Raw genomic sequence first — 18,299 nt, forward strand, 5'->3', positions numbered from 1 at the left:
TCTCTCTGCCCGCAAATACAACAAAAATACTCTTAAGGTGGCAGATCAGGACAAAAATTGATTGATCTAGCAGACTACCCAACCCACGGGCGCCTGTGGTCTGAGGCCCCTGATCTATGTGGCAATAATACAAAGAAAATATGTAGCTGGCTTGACCGTAATATCTTACTAGTAGTTTGTCATTATTAAAGTCTGTTAACCAGGACTATTCTATAGCTGATGAGTTGTTTGACTATAATTCAATCAGAAAACAAAGAAAATCTCTGAGCCAAAGAAAGTTTCTGAGACGCGAAAATCGTTACACTTTTTTTTTTAAAAGATAAACTTATTTCAACAAATTCGCAATAAAACAGATCTACATTACTGTGAATGTGTTAAAATTACAATGCAACTTGTCTGAAAAAAAATAACCCCACAAAAAATCAGTCATTTAACAACAAAGATCATTATAAAAATGCAGTCAGGATGCATTCATCTCTTTCAAGTTTTACTAGACTTGAAAACATGTGATAAAATCCTATTTATCCATGAGGAAAGATAACATTTTAATTGCATAACATAGGATTGAAGGGAAACTTTAATCCCATCAAGAGTAACCAAATTTCGAATATTCCAAACTGCGTATTTTACAAAGGAAGTAATACAGTAAATAATGTCAGATGTTGCGTTATTATCAGTTTCGATTCCTGCAATTGCTAATCTTTTGATATTGATATGAATATCAAAGTTGTGTTCTGATCTTTGACAAAAAGAAATACATTTCTACCAGATTTCTTTTACATATTTACACTCAAATAGGATGTGTTCCAGTGTTTCTTCTTGGCCACAAATATGGCATTTCCCATCACTTGAATTGAAAGTTTTGGCCAAGCTTTCTGTGACTAGGCCTCTAATTGGAAAATCTTCCAATTTAAATCATTTACTGAATTGCTAACAATTCCTGTTGAATAAAGTAGCTTTGCAATTGTCAGTGAGACTTAGATTCTCAGCCCATTTTTGACCAATTTGACCTTTGACTGCATGTCATTTCTTATCAACTTATTTCCAATAAAGTGACTTGGTTTTGACATCGATTTTTGTCAGACCATAATTCTCTAAGTCTAACATATCATAGTTTTCTTCATCATTTTTAATATTGTCATTATACCACAGAACTTCACTAAGAAGATTCTGTTTTGATGTTGGTAATTCACTCTTGTAAGTCTAAGTGACTTCCAGGTATTTAACATATCCCATACACCATTGGGGTTTGTTTGTTGTTGACTTTGAAATTGAGACGGAGATAGTGATAATCACTATTCAGTTTATTGTCAAAATTCGCCATGAAATACTTTGATAAGCTGGCCCATTTAGGGGTCCCTTTATCTGGATTTTTCTCAAATAATTTCATAAGCCACTTTAATTGGAGTGCATTAATTTTCTGTTCAATGTCGACAACTTTTTTGCTACAGTCATCATATCTTTGAATGAAAATGCCCCTTTTTATAACTTCTCATTTGTCTCTCCAAATAAAATTCCATAATTTACTATTTGCTTCATTAATGATTTCCTTAGGTACGTGATCAAATGATGCAAGGTACCATAATTTTGATGCAGCCAGCATATTAGCTACTATTTAAAGGCAGTTCGTAAATTTTTCCATCACTGTTTTCCAGTTTTCTCTAGATGTGTTACTGTTTCCAAACCCAACTCCCAAGATCTGAAACCCTGTTTGAAAAATCGATCCCTTCCACTGAATCAGTATTGTTTTCAAAACTCCCGGCCCATAAACCTTTAGATTTCTTCTTGTTCAGCTTTGCACCTGTTGCTTTTTCATATTTGTCAAACATTTTCAACGACTGTGTAATGCTTTCTAAATTTCTCAAGTAAGCATATAGAGTCGTATCATCTGCATAACTCTTAATTTTTTCCTCTTGGTAGTATATTAAATCCTGGTGATATGCTGTCATCTTTACGAATATTTTCGACTAGCACTTCTGCTGCCATAATATACAGTAATGGTGATAAGGGGCACCCTTGTCTCATACCCTTATGAAGTTGAATACTGCGAGAAAGAAAGCTATTGCACTTAATTGTGCATGTTGTAGTACTGTTATAAAGAATTTTTATCCACTTGATGAAGTCAGTGCCAAAGTTAAATTTGTCAAGGACTTGAAAGAGGAAATCTGTTTAACCTGTCAAAGGCTTTTGTTTGGTCAAGACTTATGACAATAAGTGGTTTATCAGTAACATTTGCACATTCAATAATATCTCTAGTATAAAAGACAATATTATCACCTATCTCCCGCCCCGGGATGTATCAACACCATACTGATCTGGGCTGCAATCATTCTCACACTCACGCAGGACTGAGTAGAATAGCGCCGACTCGAGTTTGCATTGTGTAGTATTATCAGGTACGAGAATTCATTCGTAAAACGAGATTGAGTCGGGTGGCGAGACATTACCAGCAGCTCTCCAGATCGGTGGACCTTTTGTCTGAGAGGAATTATTTTGACTCCAAAATGTCCACAAACAACCTTGCCGCTCTGAGGAAAACTGTCAACCAGTTGAAGCTTGAAGCTAACCTCGAAAGAATGAAGGTATCACAGGCCGCCTCAGAGTAAGCTTGACATTATATTTTTGGATGGCGTAGTGCTTCAGTGGCGTCGCGCTGAAAATTATCAAACGATTTTCATCCATATCCCTATTCATTAATTGCATTGAACACATCACAATGTAAGCATTCGAGAAAAAAAACAGCACATCTTTGTTTGATATTATTGATCAATAGGCGTCAACCTGTGATGAGACATCGCTAATTTATCAACAACAAATGGTGAAAAGAAGTACTGATTTGAAATTTACAAGGCCTTGTATTTGATTTTGAAGAGCTCAGATCTTGAGTCAAATGCAAATTTGCATCGTTGCCTTGACGATATGGGTTTCTAAGTAGCCTCTCGCCCGTGAATACATGTATCGGCCGTCACCGTCGGCGCTGACAATGATTGTATAACTTTACCATGAATGTTCTATGGCTAGAACATTCATGGTTGTACTGGAACCCAGCATATGTTCATTGTCACACACGATATTTTACCCCGCTCGTCTATTTGTCTCATCCATCATGAAGCCTAGAGAGTACTACCTCCATGCATCCATCATATTTATAGCGCGCCCGGACTCGACCAGGGTGTGGTCGGGGGGCACGGAGACCAAAGCGGAGAAACAGGGTCTAGGAGGCCAAAGCGAAGAAAGCTACCATCATATTGACGTATAATAAAATATACACGTTTTGAACAGCTAGCTTTCGACTTGTGGCACAAGAATAGTTGAAGAAGTGTTACATGTATATGTATTGTTATCTAGTACATTGAATGTTGTTCTCACTTCAAGTTGCAACAAAATTTAGCCACCATCAAGTCTTGTGAATCTCAACCCTGAGCAAAATTTAAGTTGAAAAGATGGCAAGTGTCAAACATACACTGACATTCAGCCTTGTTTATTGATACATCATGAAAGTGGGAAGGTAGTCTGATAACTCACCACCATTAACATGCCTCTCATTTGACATGTCTTTAATTTTACAGTTTGTTGCAGTACTGTGAGCAAAACCAGAATGTTGACTACTTACTGATTGGTGTGCCTGCTTCAGAGAACCCTTTCAAGGAGAAGAAATCTTGTGTTCTCTTATAGACTCCAAAATATCACATTTTAAAATTTGACTTGGTAAGTTGTTTTACAGTTCTTACAGAGTCATCACTCACTTTTGTTTTTAGTCCCCATGGACACCGTCCGGGGGACTTATAGGTTTGGTCATGTCCGTGCGTGTGTGCGTGCGTCCGTGTGTGCGTCCGTCCGTCCGTCCGTCCGTTCACGCAGATATCTCAGAGATGCCTGGAGCGATTTCATTCAAACTTGATACAAGGATTACTTCATATGTCATACATATGCACATTGATTTGATTTGTGATACGATCCAATATGGCCGCCAGGCGGCCATTTTATTACGATTTTTTCATGTACAGAGCCATAACTCGGGCATATCTCAACTGATTTTATACAAAGTTGGTACAAGGACATCGACCTATATCATACATATGCACGTCGATTTGTTTTCTGATACGATCCAATATGGCTGCCAGGCGGCCATTTTATTACGATTTTTTCATGTACAGAGACCTAACTCAGACATGTTTCAACCGATTTTATTCAAAGTTGGTAAAAGGACATTGACCAATGTCATAGATATGCACGTCAATTGGTTTTGTGATACGATCCAATATGGCTGCCGTGCGGCCATTTTGTTACGATTTTTTTATGTACGAAGCCATAACTCAGGCATATCTCAACCGATTTTATTCACAGTTGGTACAAGGACATTGACCTATGTCATACATATGCACGTCGATTTGTTTTGTGATACGATCCAATAAATTAAATTAATTGCCAATTTGCATTTACAAGATGAACTTTTGTTTTTAGGGTGAATGTCCAGAAGCACTGCATCAAACTTTATAAAATATGGTACCAGTGATAATCTATCAGTGTTATGATAGGATGCAAAAATGTTTTGCAACATCCTGTTGATTAATTCCTAGTTGACTCATTTAACCCTTTTCCTGCCAAGTCGGTGAAAATCCGCTTGAAATTCGGTGTAGCCAGAATCTAAGCACTGGTGACCGTTATTCTCCCAACCCGGTGGAAATCGGGCCCTTTTTGGGTACCCCCTTTCCTGCCAAGTCGACGGCACTACGTTTTGCTATCCCCTGTGCGTTTAGGGGTCATCCGAGGAGAGGTTTTCTGACAAGGAACGCCTTTTCCCCTCGAAATGGGTTCGCAGGGAGTCGATAGACAGGGAAAGGTGCAGAAACCTCTCCGCCAGTCCCCCACACCCGAGGGGGGCTGGGTTTTTTTTACCGCTTTTTAGCGGACTTGGCAGGATAGCATGGTGACGTTTTCTGGCGGAGTTGGACAACTTTGGCTGCCTGGCCAGGGCTCGAAAATTTTTTAAAAATTCACTTGCCAAAGGGCAAGTGAATTTTCAATTTCACTTGTCCGGAAGAAAAATTCACTTGCCCTGAATTTCAGATGATTTAAGGAGTAAATGTGTATGGTTTTATTAATGTCATTGTAAAGAAACAATAGCTGTAACTTACTGATAAATTTGTGTCCTTATTCTGTGTATCAAAAATAATATCTTATATAACGTATACATGCACAGTGTTTCGGCCAGCTTTTGCTAGCATGGGGAAACAGTGACCCATAGTAGGTCTTAATGGGGACAAATTAAATTTTAGGGGGACATGTAATGTATTTCAATAAAACACCGGTACATTGTCATTGTGTGTCATCATGACCTGGTACCTTGTGTTAAATAGGCAAGTCAGGTAGGTGCACCAAGGGTAAGTATATAATAGGCCACTGGTGTTGTGTCAAATTGTGCCCTTGTGAAACTTTGAGTATCATTTAGTTTACTGCTACCACGTGGTATGTGCATAAACTGCAGGGTTCCCCTGAGTCACCAAAATGATTAGCCAACTCATTAGCCAAATCAAAAATCTTGTAGCCACTTTGAGCAACTTTTAAACAGTTTATGATCTCAAGTGTAGCAACAGCTTTCTCGGCATTCAGGAGTTCCTAATTTTACAAATCAAGATGTTTTGTATGTTGTTCATGATAGTTTTTACATTAAAGAAATATTTGTTTAGTTTTTATTACATTAATTATCTGTATTTTTTATGACATTGAAGGGATTGAAATACTTTTTCATTTCTAGTGGTAAACTTTTGCCTCAAGAAATAATTAGGTGGCAATTCTAAAAATCAGGTAGCAATGTGAAGTGTATATTACCACAGATACAGAATACTTCTGCAGCATTGAGTCAGTGTTCATAGTATGACAACTTATCATACATATACACTACAAGCTCCTTATGCGGTTTGTTAGCCACACAAATACAAATTTTCCATGCAGAAGAAAGCATTCGGTAGCATAGTGACAGTGTAGATACGAGTATTGTGGTATTGTGTCATTGTTGTGATCAAGCAGGCTCAATAGCATCTTCAGCATAAGTATTTTTCTTGAGACAAAAAGGGTCAGGTCAAAATCCTTTAAAACAAGACACAATGATATTGTTCAATTCATTTCCCAATGTTTTAAAGAGTAGTAATAGTTTTAATGATAATGATAACATTGTAGCCTAGGAACATTTTCATTTGATATTTTGATATCATCAAGAAATGTCTGGTGATGTTCACTATTACATCATTAAACTGGAGGAATCTGCAGAAATATTAATGTGATGATTTGAAATGGATATGCTTACTGCAACTACTGTTGACAATTTCCCTTTGCCATCGCTGTTAATAAAATTTAATTTAAAACTGACAGTCAAGCTAAATGCCATTAAATTGGAAAGCAAGAAATTACCTTTTATCATAAGATTGTACCTATTAGACCTCCCTAGGTGGTTTCTTTTGAACCATAATTGTGTACTTAAAGGGTCTTCATTCATGACATCACCTAAGATGACCCAGATTTGACCTTTCAGAAAACCTCTAGTTTTTCTCTTTTTCCCTTGTATTCTGACTCTGTTTGTGAAAGTTTCCTTTGAAATAATGGTTTTTACTATCAAACTGAGTAATTGCAGGCCAAATTTTGATTCAAGCAAAGTAGGTAAAACTTGGACTGAAAAGGACGGCCGGTACGCGGGAGTCACACAGGCAAAGCCAAGCCTCAGTGTATTCATGTATACGTCCATGATGTAGCACGGTCCGTCCATGAGGGACTGAGAGGGACCGTGATTGCAGTATTGAACAGCAACAATGTTTGCTTCACGTACCAGGGAATTTGTAACTTTGTAGAAAGGAGAGTAAAGTGTTTCAAGGAGAGTAAAGTGTTTCAATACATTGTAACTTGCAGGAAGGAGGGTAAATTGTTTCAACACCTTACAACATTTTATTGTAAAGCTGTAGTTTTCTATTGAGGAGGCATCGTGACATGATTTCATTAGAAGAAAAAACTTAAAAGCGTGCAAAGACGTCAATATTTTGCCATTTTGTAACCAAGCAGAACAGAGCTATTTTATCGGCCGGCCATATCGAAAGCGGCACACTCAAAGAACTAGAGAGTGGCAGCGCGTGCGTACGTACAGTGGCCTCATTGAAATTCACTTGTCCGTCGGGCTGGGAGAATGTTGTTTTTCACTTGCCCGGACTCAAAATTCACTTGTCACGGGCGTCGGGCGGCGAGAATTTTCGAGCCCTGCTGGCACTATAGAGATTGCTGCCGAACTTGACCAACTCGGCAATGCTAATCTAGAAGGCTACCTCTTGCAAACGACTTGGCAGATATGCCGATGGTGCGAGACGAAAGTCACTTATTCAGTTGTGCGTGACTGAAAATGAGAACGTATTTTTGACGGGACGGCTCGACTTGTTCCTCCGATGGAACGGATATGAACGACTCGGAAATACCATTACAAACTGGTGTCCGACGTACTAAGCTGGGCTTCAGCTCTGCAAGTTCAAGCCAGGCAACGTCCTTCACCGCCTTGGCCATGCCATTCAATGGACGTAGCTTTGGATTTTTTATTTATTCCATCGTCCGAAGTATTGGCTCTGGTTTGCAGGCAAACGTATCCTCTTGCCGACGCATTGGTAACTACGTACGCTGTTTGCGTACAGAGAATTCAAAAGGTGACATGAGGTCAATATGCTACATGTACGGGGATACCGCCTGCATTTAGCAGGGACTGTTTTTGTTATGCAAACCAGCTAGCAGTACAATATGGCTGCCAGCATGTGGACACGTCGATGGCTAGAACAATGGAAGCATATTGCGTTGCACCCGTGCATCGCAAAAGTGAACTGAAGACTTGGGGGTAGTGACTGGTTATCACTGGTTAGCTGCAGCCCAAGCCATGTCGGTACAAACCCGTACCTGACTGAGGACCACTCGATTAAGTCAGTAATGAACGGTAACACTCGTAAGCCAACTCCAACTGAGCTGGCAAAACTACGTGGAGCTGTGCTTCAATGGCTCAGCCATGTCGTTAATACAACGGCAAAAACGTAGTTTTTGTGCTACACTGCCAAGTCGTTAGAGGTACGTATTCAATTGACCCTACCCTGGGGAAACAGGACAGGTTTGACGGTGCTGCTGCACCCCTAGCACGACCCTCAGGGTCTCTGACTAACAGACGAGTGAGGTGATGTTTGTGTCTAGCGGACGTACGTAATACTGAAGGAGTTTATTTCCGAAAAAATAAACATGAAACGGCAATAAAATGACGCACTCCCAGGGGCAAACAAAGCCGGTGACCTCAATTTTTTTCTGCAGCAACCCTTGAGCTCCTTCCCCTGTCTACGGGCATGTAGAAATTATCGAAGTCTAACACGTATAAGTACGGCTAAAACTACCCTGAAAATGGGCGATTTCTGCCAAAATGCCTGGCAGGATAACATGCAGGAGAGCCAATCTTTTGCAGGCACATATTATGGGCGGTTTTCTACTGACTTGACTTACTCTGGTTCAGATTTTATAGATCTTACTGCTGTATCATCTTACTTAAACGATATACAATTGTGGTGTGATTCCAACAAACTGACAATAAATAGGAGTAAGACAAATTTTATTATATTTAGAGGCCGACGTAAGAAACTGAATGTCTCGGGTTCTGTTTACATCCGTGACGAGCAAATCAGAGAGGTTGATGTTGCCCCTTTTGTGGGTATTTTGTTGGATAAGCATCTCTCTTGGTCTGAACATATTGATAAGATAAATAAGATTATTCGGAAGAAATGTGGAATTTTGTACAGACTCAGATCCATTTTACCTTTACACATTTTGTTACTTTTGTACAATGCATTTATACTTCCCCACATCAGCTACGGCCTAGAAGTCTGGGGAAGTACGTACTCTACACGCTTAAACTGTATCTTAGCAGCCCAGAAAATGATTGTTCGCACGATGATGTTCAAATCAACCACAGACCACTCAGCTCCTTGTTTCTCTCAACTTAATATTCTTGATGTTTTTAAACTCCATAAATTCCTTCTAGGTACCTTCGTGTACAGCTTGATTCACAAGCATTCACCACATATATTATCAGATTACTTCAGTGTCAGTTGCCATGACTATAATACTAGAAATTGTCAACTTCAAAACCTACGTCCATATCATGCAATGACAAATTCAGGCCAGTTTGCTGTTTCTTTTTCTGGAGCAAGAGTTTGGAATGACATACCTTTCCATATAAAGTCCACAAACTCTCTCCATAACTACAAACACACTTTTAGACAATATTTGATCAATCAGTAACAGATTTCACTTTTGCCATGTAGTAATTTAGTGATCTTCTACGATATTGTAATTATTTCAGCACTTTTCTTTTATTTACTTAAAGAACTATTTGTTATTGTTATCATGAGCCCCCTTTGCTAACTGTTTTTTTCAGACAAGCTACCATGACGGGGTTTGGGCTAGACTAGCTGTAAGCTATTTCCCGACTCCCCATTTACCCTCTACATTGTTATTTTCTCCCTCTCGAGTTCATGTGTCATGTAATTGACTTTTTCAAATCGGGTAAATAAACCATTATTATTATTATTTATTATTAATAACGGACAAGGGCGCTCGGCAGGAAAAGGGTTAATGAACTTTAGGATGGTGGCCTACATTGGTTTTATGTTTTCATCACCATGGAACTCATTCTTGGCCGTTGAGCGCATCTGTATCAAAGTATTTTTATCACAGACCTAATTAATGAAGAGGACTCTATCCTCTCTGAGGACTTGTAATCAAAGTACCCATTAACAAGTGGGGACTGTGTCATCAACGATGACTTGTTAAATCATAAACAGTGAACAAAGGCATAATAGACTGATAATTTTAAACGTTGACAATAAGATTGTCTTGAGAGGGTGTTTTGTACTTTCCCATCAAGAGAACTTCCACATTGAAAGAATGTTACTATTTTACTTTGATTAACTTCAACTTAGACTGCATCATCAAGCAGATCTTAAACCTACCATGTTCATGGTAGGTAGTTCATACCCGAAATACTCATTTTGGCTGTCCTTTAGCTTTCTTGTTCATCACATACATGGTATGTACACTTGCAGACATTACAAGCATTATGGTATAGTGTATGTCAATGTACTCTCTTGGGACTTGAAATAATACTTTCATCTGCACACTTGGATACCTTTGACAGGTGGTGCATTTGTCCTTGTAGACAGGTTGAAATTTTCAGTCTATCATAAAATTAACTCTTAATCATTTGTGCAAAAGTTGAAAATTTACATCAGGAAAATTTAGAAAAATTTTTAGAATAGTTTGAAAAGGATCAGTCACTCTACTAATATAGTAATTATCAGTACCTATTAGACTGCCATATCGGAATATTACTGGTATGTATATCGACTATTTATTGTAGGGCAGGTTCTTTACTGATCCTGACAGGTAACCCTAATTTTGAAATCTTGAGCCCAGCAGATGAGGAATATTGTTTTCCAAACAAGTCACTGGAAGAATTTTTAGCTCACATTTGGTTTTACCAATGTGAGTTTATCGTATAGGCTGAAGTCGATGGCGTCTGTATGTATGTATGTATGTATGTATGTATGTATGTATGTATGTACAGTATGTCCATCAACATCAAAAACACGCAAACTGCTGCACGTTTCAGCTTGGTATTTGGTGTGTGGATGCATCCTGGGCTATAGATGGGATTTTGTTCAAATGAAGTCTGCATTGCCAAAATTATGCAAATGAGCTTAGAAAATGTGAAAATGGTTAAGAATTAATAACTCAAGAACCGCTTTTTTGATTGCTTTGAAAATTTGTGTGCAAGTACCTTAGGTGAACCTTATACAGTTTTATGAATATTGTGAAGATATCCTTAATTTTGTATTTTTGCTGAATTTTTTTGTGATTTTTCTCATTTTTAGCTACTATAGACTATAGTCTATAGAAGCTATTGGGATGGGTATCCGTCCGGCGTCCGTCGTCAGTCTGTATGTATGTATGTATGTATGTATGTATGTATGTATGTATGTCCGTTTGTGAGGCGTCCGTCCACTCAAATATCTTGAGAACCGCAGTACTTACTGATTTGATATTTGTTGTGTAGATGAAAAATATGATTTTGAGAAACTATTTTTTTTAATTTTTTGATATTGTTGAAAATAGGCAAATTAATGCCAAAAAAGGTGTTTTTGGTAAAAAATCTTCTTCTTCATAACCGCTGGTCAGACAGCTTTGTTATTTGGTATACAGGTCCCTAGGGATAACCCAACTTAGACTTGTTCAAATTGGGATGAAATATGCAAATCTGTATTTTTAAGGAATTTTTTTGTCATTTTTGGTCAAAATTTGACTTACATTGTATGTAATTCTTGTACTGTATAAACCCTATCAATTCACCCAGAAAAAAATAATTAATATGATTTTAAATAATTGAATTAATTAGGAAATCATCAAAGCCAAAATAATTTTAGTGTAGAATTATCAGAAAGTTCAACTTTTTTTGACAGTTCATAGTGAAATGCTTACCATCTTGGAGGATTAAAACATGTAAAGGCAACTTTCCTGAATCCCAACTTTGACATATTCTGAACCGTCGATAGAGATAGAGATAGAGATAGAGAAAGTTCTAATTTCCATTTATGGTTGACTTGGTAAGGATAAAATAAAATTACTTTTTGAGGAAAAAAATAGAGTGGTCAATTAAAAGAGTGGTCAAAGTGATAGGGTTTTTATGGTAAAGCTGGGCTGTATAAAGATTCCTCATGTGCTATTTATAGCAATTATGCAATCTGTGTAAACAGTGCAATGAAAGTGTAACATGATTCCTTATAATGCTTTTGATGACCTTGAACTTCCTAAGTTTCAAACCTTTGTCTCTTCAGTGTGCTTTCTCTGAGTATGTACAGTCTCAACTTATTAAACAGAACTCACAATGTTAATCAAAGATATCCACCTTCTTCATCAATACATGTGTCACAAAAGGTTATTCTCTACATAACTCAACAGAGCTCTGTCAACTGTTGAGTTGCTTGTTCTTTCAAAACCGCTGGTTAGACAGCTTTAATATTTAGTTTACTTGTCCGTAGGATGACCTTAGTGAGATAATTTCATACAGTAAGGAAATACTTAATTTTGTATCCATGTCTATAGTAGCTTCAGGGACTTTGGCCCTATGTTCAGTAAAAATTCTTCTTCTCTGAAACCGCCAGCCCAATCGCTCTCAAATTTGGGTTGTCTCTTTGCAAGGGTGACACTCTTCTAATTTGTTGAAATTATGACAAAATTGGGAAAATTACTATTTTTGTGCAATTTTGTCATTTTTGGTCAAAAAATCTCAAACAGTATTCCCTTTTTAAAACCCCTGGACAGACAGCTTTCATATTTTGTACACAGACGTACAGAGATGACAATAGTTATATATGTGGAAATTGTCCTGAAATATACAAAATTGTATTTTTAAGACAATATTGTCATTTTTGGTCAAGAAAACTTTATCTCAACATTACTTGTTTGATAGCTTTGTAATTTGGTATAAAGTCCCTTGTTTGATAGCTTTGCAATTTGGTATAAAGTCCCGAAAGATGTTATTAGATAAACTTTCTGCTCAAAGTGTTGGGAAACCCCCAAATTTTTATATTTTAGTTACTTTTCTCAGTTTGTGACATTAAATGACCTACACCAACCCAGGATATGTTGTGAGACAATTTTGAAGGCTGTGAACATAATTTTGTCATATTTAGTACCAATTTGTAGGAAAATTTGATCCAGAAAACAAAGCTGAGGTGATTTTTTTCATTTTGGACCAATTTTTGCAACTTTTCTATGTAAGACATACAAGAACTGATGAGAAATTTGGATCCAGGATAATTCCAGATGTTGTAATCACCACCCACAGTGGAAGGCATTTCACTATCTGTAACTAACTTAAGTGCTGTTTACATTAGAATGATAACACTCATGGCATTAATTAAAAATCTCCAAGGTTGTAAATGTACTTTCTGTCATTTGGTCTTATGTAATACCAAGGGGTGGAACATTTGATATTCAGGAGGGGGTAGGGTTTAGAAGATCAATGTCATTCTTTTTTTCCTGGTTTAAATATTTCTCGAATGGACCAATTCAAACCGAATGTGAGCACATAGTGTCCTTGACGATATTTTTTAATTTCCTGGAGTCTGCTTTCTTCTTAGCAATAGTGTGTTGTGTTGATTAGAAATCCTACTTGACAGTTACATCTCATCAACATACCATAGGGGGCACATTGCATGTGAATAGCTGGTCATAAGTTTTCATTGTGTTTTGTCCCTGCCATGTTTGCCTAATGGTTAAATTGATCTGTGATTACTTGTCAGAATCACAGCCCTTGGGTGGAGGGACTGTGTTAGAATCAATAGCATCTGAACATGTATACTATGCTGACTTGTGCACAATAACATGTGAGTGCCACTTTTTGATGAAAATGGTTTACAGCAAAAATTTGTCACCTAGCTGTGTACACAATGTTTTATAATTTAGCATGTAAACATTGTAAAGGTCACATTTAATTTGTCTGAAAGCAGTGTTCTCCTCCAACCGCCACCCCGTATTTTCTGGAAGAGTGGCGATCAATTTGCATAACAATAAATGTAATTGTTATGGTAATTAATTTCTATTGCTTACCAAAAATTAAAGAGATCCAGCCACCATTCTATAATTTCTCTGGGGAGAACGCTGGAAAGGCCTTGGAAAGGCCTTCAAAGAAGATGTGTGTCCATGAAAATGGATTTAATTTTGTAGCATCTTGCCGTGTTCAGTGCAGGTTTTGAAACCTATAACGAGTGATTGACAGTTATTTCTCCAGAATGGGTATAATGTCAATATAAAAGTACTGAACTTCCATGGTTCTGCATGATTGCAAGCATATTCCTGCTGAGGACTGTTCTTGAGTTGACTAATGCCATCTACTCTACTATACTAAAGATAGTGGAAGTGATCCAGATTAGCTTGTTGATGACTTCACCAGAATACATTTATTAAATCAAACATACACAATTATTGTGTGTGGCCTCTCAGACTCTGAGACTAACAGCCTGGTAATCTAGTATCATAGTACTAGGCAAATTCATTGGATAATCCTCAGATCCATCATCAAGGTAGAGCTCATTGTTGTGCAGTCTAGTCTGGTAGTATGGTATTGCTACTCTACTGCATAGCTCTTGAAGCATTTACTCAATTTGACTTCAGGGCAGTCCAGAAATGCTGGCATTGACAAATCCAAGGTAACAGACTTATGGTCTTGGACTTTAAACAAACCATATTTGTTAACCCTCCATATGAGTTGACATGTTCTTGTCAATACCAATTCATCAGAGAAGTGGTGCACATTTAAAGGCTAGGGACTATACCACACGAACATGCTACGGCTTCTGAAAGCGCTCAGTGTGTAAGCGTGTGGGAATTTTCAAAGCATTTTTTCTCGTTTAATTTGGCAAATTATCAGCAAATACCTCAATACTTCAAGGTACCCCTTTCTTCTCAATCGTTTCCTGGAGTTTCAAAGTCATACGAACGAAAATGAGTGAAAAATTTCGATGCAAAAATCGTGCATCAGCGAGAGCGGCGGCCATGTTTTCAACTCGCTATTTTTAGCCCACTGAGCCTATGCATACACAGCGTTCTATCGCAGTTGAGCCTGAGTGTAAAGACACTGAAAGAATTCATAGATAGATAGCCCATGATTCGACCTTTATTCGTGTTTTTCGTTTGAATTTTGGCCAAATAGTCGCTTTTTTAGCGGGTTTTGAATTTTTCTAAAGCATCTAAAAACATCATAATGACTTTTAATTAATAAACGAAAGAAAAAAATAAGAAATTTAATTAATTATCTACAAAATAAAAATATTTTTGACAAGGTGAATCATGCAGCTCAAAAGCGAACGATCAATGTTTTGGACGAGTGTGAGCGATTTTCGCGGGGATTCCCCAGACCTATCGTTCATAGCTACGGCGCTTGAAAACACGGTCAGTTTCTGTGAAACGGGATGAAATTTTCTTTCAGGCGAGGCGTTTCAAGTCACTCTTGAGAAAAATTACTTATTTATCAGTTGTTGTTTTACCGTTTCATGAACCATTTTTCGATTCAATTACTTGTTGACCTGAAAACAACGATATTTAGTACTCTTTTTCAACAGACTTTAGTAAGTAGCTGCCGGTACGGCTGTCAAAATACTATCGTTTTCAAAGTACATTTTTAGCGAACTTTATAAATTAACATTCTGAACCATAGTGTAATGTTATGCTTGGAATTTTGTTGCTTTTGAGGTTCATTCGTAGTTTTTTATAATGATTCTTTAAGTTAGGTGGTTTTTTGTGTTCCTTTCCGTCATAAAACATCGACAAGTATAAAATCATAGTTGCCCTAATCACTTCAATGAGAATTATGTGTTTCTTTTCAGTTTGTAATATGTAACAAAATAAATAAGTTGATCGCTTTTGATCCTTTCCACTTATTGGTATTTTTTCCTGGTTGAAAGTTACTAATATCCTTTAATAATCCTTAGTCTCTACAATCTTAGAAAAGAATGAAACGATTGATTTATAAAAGAAACTTTATTGTGACACAGTTCAGTCATTTTCATAACTCTGAAGTTCAAAGTTCACTCATATCTTGGCAGTGTTGAACTCTTCTGTTGTAGTATCTGCAATCGAAACTTCTTCACATAGAATAATAAAAGCATTTCATCAACAGTTTCAAATTCCACTTACTTTCAATTTGAATGTTCCCAACAACCAAAAAATATTGTGGATCATGGTAAGATTAAAACCTCACATATTCTAAAGGTACAGTAATATCTAATTATAATTGGAGGCGTTAATAAAAAACAAAAAATGTTTAGGAAATTATGAAAATGTAAATCAGAGCTGTTGAAAATTATTTAATTTTCAGGGTGTTGCCAAATCATGTGTGTATATAAGTATGTCTGGTTCTGAGATGAGCTGTATTGGCATACCAAAGGAATTTGTTGATAACTAACAATTTAATTAAAAGAATGGTTGCCATGGAAACACTTGGTATAGGTTATTTTCAATAAAGTAGATATTCTTTCATCAAAATTTTGCTATGAACTTCATGAACATTTCAAAAATTTAGCCCATGGTTAACCAACAAAAGTACATTCATGCAGGCTCTTGATCTCAGGGCCAGTGGCGACTCATTCAAAGCAAGAAATTGGCATAAATGGGTTTTTCTGTCACTCATTTTTTATCATTTAGAGTAGTTTTGTTGCTGAATGTTCATTGGTGCTCATAACAAAGGGTTTTCTAGAGATAAAAACCCAGAAAAGATGGTTTGACACTATAAAATACTTGCTCAGACATTGCGTATACATTTGTACATGGTAACTTTTCATATTTCATCATCCAATGTGAATGTCATTTTTTGTGCAAAAGTGACATTTTTGGTCAAAATTACAGGGATCTGGGAAGTATACCATATTTATATTTGAAACTTGTTGAAAAATTGTTTTTCTTTGCTGATATGCTTTGGTTGTACTTTTTAAATGTCAATGCTCTTGAGTAGACTTTGCCAAACATAGCTAATTTTCATATTTTACCCTATTTTTTTGTGGCCCGCAAAGGCACATTTTGCAGTAAAGTCAAACTTAACACTGCATTTCTGACTATCTAATTGCCTTTCCTGCATGAACTTTCCCTTTTTTTAATTACACTTCAGTAGCACTGCATATAGATTAAGAATGCTTTGTAAGTTCACCAATTATTTTGCATCAGAATGACTGTAAATCTGCCAAAATTTGTATTTTTCAGTCATTTTATAAATTTTCCGCGATGCAGAATTGGACAAACTGCCATATTTGGATATGTTTACATCAAAAAGTAAATTTCCTTTGGTCAAAGATTAAATTATTTTGTAAAAAGAATTTACTTTTAAATACTTTTAGCATCATATTTGTTACAGAGTCATGTATTTCAGGGAAAACAAGCCTATTAAAATCTATGATTTCATCAATTTTAACTTTTTTCCAATATTATGACCTTCGGCGCGAGGTTTTACATTACACAAAAATCTTCATAACTTTTGAATGACTGAACCGATTTTGACCAGATAAAAAGCATTTTTCATCATTTCCCAAGCACTCTTTGGAAAATGCATCAAAAAAGCAATTTAGTGATTTTAAAATTTTCACTTGGTATACCTATTTAAAGGCCAGGGACTTTATCCCCAGGATCAAGTTTGTTCTAAGTTTGTTCTAATCTGTAAGACGATTATATGGAGTGTCTTAGCCTTTTGTTTTCCATTGTAATCTAGTAAGTAAATTTTCTTGCAAGACAATCTGACGCTGACTCATCAGTCCTTTAAGAAGAATTGGTCTGTGTGTGGTGAAGAGATTAGAGCATAGCTATAGCTTAGCTCTGCTTGGTAGGACTGTGTGTTGTTACTGGCTGTGCCTCCAACCAACAGCCCATCCGTATCTGAAGCCATTTGTGAAGAGCAAGATTGACAATGGTGGCAGATATGGGTGGTTTCCTCACATAGAGACAGAAAAGTAGGCTTTTTGTAAGTTTACAAGTATAGCTGAGCATATTGTGCACCTAGATGAGGTAGGTGTACTTGAAAATGGAGGTTGGCGCAAGTTTTGGATTCAAGATCGGTTCTTTCAGCAGAAAAACCTTCCGCCATGTATCTGAGGTTATGTCAATGGTTTACTCTGTGGGAGTCAGCATAGCTGTTGTTTGAGGCATAGCCAGTAACAACAAGCCCTGCCATGCAGAGCTGTAATGTTTCCAATCATTCAATGTAGTGGTTGTAATAACAGTTTTTCATGACTTTTATTTTAAAGGGGAAATTTACCCAGCCTTTCTTAGGTAATCAGGTTATTTAGTGAAAAATAAACAAAATAGCATTGGTTTCATTCTCTTTCACTTGCGCGTATTAGCGCAGTGGCCACAAGCTGAACGCACGGAAACCGTATCAAACTTGCTGGTCATTGTGTACACAGCGGGTTCAAAGCGAGGTCACTTACAGCCAAGCTCTTCTACGCCAAGTAGAGGATGCGTACGCGGTACGCAAACCTCAGCGCTAGACTGAAAATCATAATCCGAAGATAATCGGCAATAACTTCAAACCTGAATGAGCAATAGGTGATCCAAGACTGACATTGTCAGAAAGTTACAGCGACTCGAGTTCAGAAAGTGACAATTCTAGCTCCGATGATGAAGTTCAAATTCCTCTCGGTGATCAATCATGCCCGTCATTGTCAACCCATGGATGCATGTGTTGCATCTGCAAT

The sequence above is a fragment of the Ptychodera flava genome, chromosome 9 (genome assembly GCF_041260155.1).
Source record: "Ptychodera flava strain L36383 chromosome 9, AS_Pfla_20210202, whole genome shotgun sequence".
Classification (NCBI taxonomy): Eukaryota; Metazoa; Hemichordata; class Enteropneusta; family Ptychoderidae; genus Ptychodera; species Ptychodera flava.